This window comes from Belonocnema kinseyi, chromosome 1 (genome assembly GCF_010883055.1).
Source record: "Belonocnema kinseyi isolate 2016_QV_RU_SX_M_011 chromosome 1, B_treatae_v1, whole genome shotgun sequence".
Taxonomy (NCBI): Eukaryota; Metazoa; Arthropoda; class Insecta; order Hymenoptera; family Cynipidae; genus Belonocnema; species Belonocnema kinseyi.
This window is the reverse complement of record NC_046657.1, coordinates 158,046,543-158,054,635: the sequence shown is the minus strand read 5'-3', so window position 1 is coordinate 158,054,635 and position 8,093 is coordinate 158,046,543.

Genomic DNA, 8,093 nt, shown 5'->3' with positions numbered 1-8,093 from the left:
CTGTTTTAATATAACCTTCAATGTAAACTCTAGATCCCTTTGTTAAAATGGGTAATATATCGGTGTTAGAAATTCTGACTTCTAATTTATATTTTCCGTCTGTTATGGATCCTAATCCATAATTCTGTAGTACATCCTTGTATGTGACTATCTTTATTATTTAACTTTTTATATAACCATGTACCTCTGAAAGAAATAGTATTTATTATTGTACAATACTAAAATAATGATTGTAGCTCTTAAGCAATAATAAAATCATTAAAGTTAATTTTTAAATATTTTGTAAATATAATTTTTATTCATTTTGTACTTACTGACATATCCTGCCGCACTCCCAAAATTTTCTAATTCAATAGTTTCTGATTCTTTAATATCTTTCATATTAAATATTTCTTTTCATAATATTGAAGTTGTTGAATGAACCGTTAGTTCAAAAGGAACGTTACCTAAATTCCAACGTAGATTATTTACATATTTTGCGTATGCTCCAACAATATGGATTTTCTGAGATTAATCCAAATAATGTTCATAAATGGAATTAATTTATTCTTTCATAACATTTCCTAATAATTATTAATTATTAATGTGAAATTAATGTGAAAATAATTCAGAATAATAAATGCTATAATTCATAAGTTATTTATTTATATAAAAATTCTTATTAATAATTGTAACATAAAACCGTAATTTTTAATATAGTTTAATTGAAAAAAATAGACTTACGTGATTTAATTTGAATATTTTTTGTAGATTTTCTACCTCGTAATTCCAGACAGCAATCTGTATACATTTTTCATCATTATTGTTACCTTTAAATGAATTTGATTAAATTATTTATATTGTATATAGTAGGTTTATATGAATACAGGAATGAAAGTTGAATTAATATATTTATTTGAAACTTGTTGTTTAACTGTATATTAAATGTTTTAAATTTAAAAAATATAAAGTCAACTATATTTTTACTCATTAGTTGTAAATTCTTCTCATCGCTTATCATAGCTTCTATATCCTTTTGAATTTGTTCTATTTGTTCCTCTAAAAAGTTGAAACAATAGAAAAAATTATTTAATTTTATTATATAACTAAAAAGCATGAAATGAAATGCTTTACAGGACATAATCTTTACGCACCTAAATAATATTGTAAAGATAAATTCGAAATTGTTAAATGATATTTAATTTGGCCTTTATTTTATTATTTTTAGATATTTCTAATATTAATTTTTCAAATATAAACATTTAACATAATATTTTAATATTTAAGAGATGAATTATTTTTATAATGAATATGATTTTTCCCCCACAATTCATGAAGTTCGACATGACGCATTTATAATTTAAGATAATACTTAAAGTTCAATATTAAAATATTATCAAATTTTATTTTTCAATTAAATTTACACACTGTATTTCTTATAAACAATCAATAATATTTATTGTGAAAAACTCGATTGTATCATTTGTACTCTTCGTAAGAGTTCATAATTATAATTAACTTTCATTCACATTATATATTGAATGTTTCTTTAAATATCATAATAATTATTCGTAATATAAAATGAGATAATGTTTTCGATACCTCATGTTTACCTTAAATTACTTTTCACAATTTTTTTGTTAATGATTATTATCATTTTTCCATAATATTTCATATTGTGTTAAATTATTTATTATATCAATATGTTATAACTAAATTTATGAATTATTTGAAATAGATAAAAACCTAATGATAATTTTAAATAATTGTGGTAAAAATCTAGATTTTTTTATAAATGGTTTTCAATATATTTAACCAGTATCTTAAATGTTTACGTTTCTAAATAATGATAAGCGATATCTATGAATACGAAATAACCATAAACTTTATATTCAACAATTTTTAATTATAATTTTGTAAAAATATTAAAAATAAAATAATATTTTGAATAATAATTTTTTTCTTCTATTTATTTATAAAAATTCTACCTAATTATATAAAGTGTGACGTATTATATATAATATTTATGTGTTTTATACAAAAAATGTATAAAGCAAATGAACATTTTATATATAATACTTCATACTATATATAGGCTATATATAATATTTTCGTTTGAGTATAAAAAATTGAAAAAGTCATATATTTTATATCATATTCAATTAATATAAATTTTCAATAAAATTTTAATATAAAATATTGATAAAAAAGTGATAATTATGAACTGTTATTTATACATAAAACTTACAATTTTGACGTTTTAAATTTTCAACTCTTATAGAATATAAAAATAAGAATTATAGTATAAATTATATTTCTTTGTGATGATTATTTTTTTATTTTATTTTAAAATAGAAGAGAGCATTGTAATATTAAGAAATTGTGTGGTAGATTTAAGTTTGTTTAATTAGTTATCTATAAAATATGAAAACTATTATTTAATGTTTACATTTTTCAAATCATGATCTTAATTATAAAATAAGTGTAAAATTTTTGTTAATATAATACAATAATTTTAAATTAAATTTATAAGAAATAAATATTATACATTTAATTTAAAAATGTTGTAATTATTATTTAAAATGAAAATACGATAATAAAATAATAATATATTTTTTTAATGTTTACATAAAATATTATCATCAAAATATGTGATTAAAATATTGATTATTATTTTTAGTAAGATATTGTACTAAAATATACTTCTTCACATAGTATATAATTTTTAAAGTTTTATAAGCTTTTATTTTTTCCATTGAAATATTTTTAAGTTAAAATTTAATATTGTATAATTTTAATAATGTCAAAGACAAATGTAAAAAATTTAATGTTGTTATTTTTTGTAAAATCGGTATCAATTTATTTAATATTATAATTAAGACAAAAATTACTTATTCTTTATTCGAATACAATTATAAAATAAGATTTTATTTTATAAAAATATTACTAATACCATAGAAATTCCTAGTAATACCTTTTTATTTCACTTACTTTGTGTGAATCAACATGATAATTATAAAATTGTTTTTTTATTTGAAAATATTTATTTTAATAGAATATCTAATAACAATTATACATTCTATTTAGATATAAAAAGTTGACTTGTGAATATATTAAAATAAAATTTTATATTGTTGAAGCAAATATTGAAGATAATAAAGAGAGTTATTTACATTTCAAAAAATGTTTATTATACAAAAATAAAATTTTTGACGTGTCAATAAGTTATAAATTTATTTTATATTATTGAAAAATTGTATTCTAATTATTTAAAATAAATAAATTCTTTGTTGAATGAGAAATATATAGTAAGTTTAAATTGTAAAAATTATTTTGAAGTGTTATAAAATTCGACTGTTCTTAGTGTCTATATATCGTTTAAAATTGTTATTTTGTTTTTAAATATTAATCTTCTTCGTTGAAAAAGCATATGTTTAATTGATGATTTAACAATTTTATTGATTTATTTATAATTTTTTATTAATTAAAAATTATTATTTAAAACTAAAATCTTTATGTAATGAAATTTAAACTATTTCATTTTTTTCAAGCATATATTTTATTAATATTTTTTTTCAACTTATAAATGATAAAGTGTTTCATTCCATTAAAAATTTAGTTATTAATTTTTTTATGCACTTTAAACGTTTTTTATTCAAATTTATAGTTTATTGTATTGAAATATCAATTTATATATATTATTTTAATAATAATAATTTTTGTAATTTAGAACATGATTAAAAATATTAGTATTTATTCTAAATTTTATTTAATTTTAAATAATTGTTGTTAATTTAAAAACTTTTTTAAAAATATATTGTTAATTTAAATGAAAAAACTTTTTTTTGTTTAAATTTTTTTTTATTCCAATAATGAAATTGTTTTGTTAACATTTTATTTTTTTAAAACTGCTTTATTTGTTTATAATTAAAAATTCAATATTGTGTTTTTCTGTAAGGACTCCATTATTATCTGTAAAAATTAAATTTACCTGTTGAAAATTAATCTGTTTAATCGAGTAATCAATAATTTTATTAAAAAATTACTTTTTTTATTAACCTGAATATTTTGAATACTAAATAAAAATTTTTATGTTATGAAATATTAACTATTAATTTTTTCGTTGAGTATCCATTTTTTTTTACATGTTAATATTTTGTTTTAAATCATAATTTTTTAATTACATCAATTTAAAAATCATCTATTTTATTAAGAATTAAGTTATTGTTTATGAATTGTTTTTGAGAATTTATAGGTTTTGTATTACAAATGAAAATCTTCTTATGCTGGAATCGCAAGTAATGAATTTAATTGAAATAATAATAATTATTTTTATTGAACTTAATGTTTAATAATTTTATTACTTTTTTAAAATGTTATTTTTGTTTTCACATTAGTTATTTAATTGAAAATTATTTTTTGAATAAATAGTTCATTTATATCCCAAAAAATATATATTTTTGCTTTAAAATTATGTTTTTTATTGAAAAATGTATATTTTTATATCAAAAATTAAATTGTTTGGTATAAATTTTATACCTTTTAAAAATTTTTGAATCTTTTCTAATTGAAGATAAAATATTTTTGTTGTGTAGGAAATGTGAAAGAATTGTGGGAACCACTGAAGTCGTAAATCATTATATCGCCTGAGTTCTTGGTTTTCTAGTTTTTCCAATATTCCACTCCTACTTTTTAAAAAATTCAGGAAATTAATGCGACAGGTGTTTTGACATAACTGACCGAGAGATTCGGGCCTTGCAATTGAAACGTATCGGCTTTTGAACGCAATGCGTTAAAAATGTTTTTTTTTCTCATATTTCTATACACAGTAAATAGAAAGACAAAAACCATGTGGTCTGAGATTTTAGAAAATTAAATTCGACTCTCATAAATATTAAAGAATCATTACTTTATTCACCAAGTTTTGAAAATTGAAAAAGATTATATCATAATCCTTCTATGATATTTTTATTGTTAAGGAATAAAATAATTTTTATTATTTTTGTTGAAAAGATTAATGTATAATTATGAAAAATGAACCGAATATTTATACTACATTTTTTCTCATTATAATTTTGTAAATAAATAATATAATGTGAAAAATTTTAAGTGATGACTTAATGTCAAATGTAGATTTACATTTAATAATATATTATTATTTTTGAAAATTATTTAAGTATAATATATTAAAGAAATGAATTTATTCTATTATATTCTATAGTTTTAAGAATTGTGTAATGAAGTTATTGTTTTATTAATGAATAAATGAAAACTATAATATAATATTTCACTTAAAAAAATATCATAAGTTTTTAAATTGAATATTAAACATTTAAAACTTTTTAAACAATTTTAATGTATTTTTGATATTTGAAAATGTTTAAATATTTATAAAATTGTCAAGAATGAAAAAATTTAATATATTCAGAATATTCTAAATTTATAAATATTCTCAAACTACTACAATTTTTCATTTGAGATTTGTAAGCATAAACAAAATTTAAAATATTCATTTTATTATTCCTTGAAAATTTTAAAATGATTAAAAATTATTGTCATCTTCTTCAAAAATTATGTTAATATTATTTAAAAACAACTACATTATTATACATTAAAAATAAATAGATGATAATTATTTCGATTTTTTTAGATGATAATATATTTGATTTAAAATTTAACTAAAAATATAAATTATTTTTTAATTTTAAACAATAGTGTAGATAAATATTTTTTATTTATTTCTAAATAAATTCATTGATTTAATAATTTAAAAAAGACATAAGACATTTAAAATATTAAATATGTTTTTTTTAATTTCTATAATATTCGAAAACTATTTTGAAACGTCAAGAATTTTGAAATATCATTAAAACTTAATTAAATATATGTTATATTTTATTTTAATGTTTTAACATAAATAAAATCTCTTGTAATTGCTTGTATCATTAATATAAAAAATATTGTTAATTTAAAATGTATATAGATTTTTCTGAATGTCGTCTTAAAAGTTTATAATTAATGTTCTTTGTTAAATGTTGTCTATTTTTTTAACTTAAATTGAAACTGTATTATTTTACATTGTTTTTATTTGTATGAGTAACTTTAATATTTGTTTTTTAGTATATTAAAAACTCTATATAATTTTTTTGTTAGTAAAATTGTTTAAAAAATAATAATTCTGTTACTTTTCCTTCAACGATATTAAATGTGATTATGAAAGAGTTATAATGTTCTTAAAATTTAATGAATTTGTCATTAATTTATTTTTTTAATTTGAAAATTTAACATGTTTCGAATATTGCAAAAATTATTGATAATTGTACAGAAAATTAACAATTAACAATTGTTTTAAACAATTTAAATTATATTTATAAATTTCTTCAGAACTTTGAAAGAACACAAAAAAGTAAAATGTTTTATAATAACTTATATAATAATCAACTCAATTTTTTAAATTTAAAACAGTTTCTTATAATATATAATTTGCTAAAAAATGAAAGTACTGAATATTTTAATTTAATTTGTTTACCATTTACTAATTATTTGAATGTTTCAAAACATTTTAATCATATTTATACTTTATAAGAATTATAAAATAATTGAAAATGTAAAATGATGTTCGATGCGTTGATTATAAATATTATTCGAACTCGTTAAAAATTTCATTCTACTTTTGTAGTGTACGTTTATATGACAAAAAATTCATATAAATTTTATACCTACTTACACATGATAGACAAAATCTTCAATAGTCTTTTTTTAATTTTCCACATGAATTTAGGAAACTTAAAAGTAAAATTATATAAAAACACTTGTTCTTGTAAATTCATTTCCTTTCGTATATATTTTAAAATTTTGTATTCAAATTTGTATTTTTTTCATAAAAATACAACTAATGTTTCATAATTTTTATAAAACATCATATAATTATGTTATATTTAATTATTGAAGTAAATTTATATAATGATAAGTAATGTAATATGTCTTGAATATATAATATTTAATTTTTCTTCTACTTCAAATCATAAATAATGGTTTTCAATGTTTTAAGGAAATCTATCAAATTGTCGTACAAAATTAAAATATTCATATTTGTTAAATTTCTTTATTATTTTTTGTTTTGCTTTAAATTCAATTACTTTCTTACAAATAAAATTGCATTGTGAAAAATGTAATTACTCGTTTTAAAATTACAAAATTTAGTTCAAAATTTATTTGTTTTTACTAACTGTATATATTTCATATTAATTGTTATAATGTTTAAAAAATGCATCTTCTTTTTTCAGATTTTATCTGTTTTATTGATTATTTAACAATTTTATTAATATTTTTTTATTAATTCAAATAAATTCTGTTTGTAATGAAATTTAAACTATGTCATTTATCGTTCAGTACATATTTTTAACGCGATAATAGTTTGTTCATTTTTTTTCAACCATATCAATTATAAATTCATATATTCTATTAAAAATTTAGTTGTTTATGAATGATTTTTTCAACAGAATTAAAATTTTTCTATTAAAAATGGAAATCTTCTTCTGTCGAGGTCTCAAGTAATAAATTTTATTTTATTAATAGTAATTATTTTAAAGAAATTACATTCTCGAAAATGTTATTACTTATTGAAAATTTTCTTTCTTCAGATTAATCATTAATTTCAAAATTCTATTTTAAATAAATAGTAAATTGAATAAAGACACACAAACAAACACATACATACATACATATACATATACATATGGATCAAGAAAGCACAAGAGAAAAACTTTCGTGAACAGCTCCTCGATAAGAGGATGCACGTTATCTTCCACAGAAATGTGAAGGATCAGTCAATGTCTTGTGAGCTAACGTTTGCTTTCCTTAAATCGCCCGGATTGAAGTCCGGTACAGAGGGTTTCATTTTTGCATGCCAAGACGGTGTCATTTCCACCTTAACATACCGTCACCACATTTTGAGCCAAGACATTCCCGATGATAGCTGCAAGGCGTGCCATGCACACCCCGAGCATTTGGCTCACATACTATCTAGTTGTCCAACTCACGCGGGAACGACCTACATTCAAAGGCACAATGCGGCACTAAGAGTACTTTATTACCATCTCTGTCACTCCTAC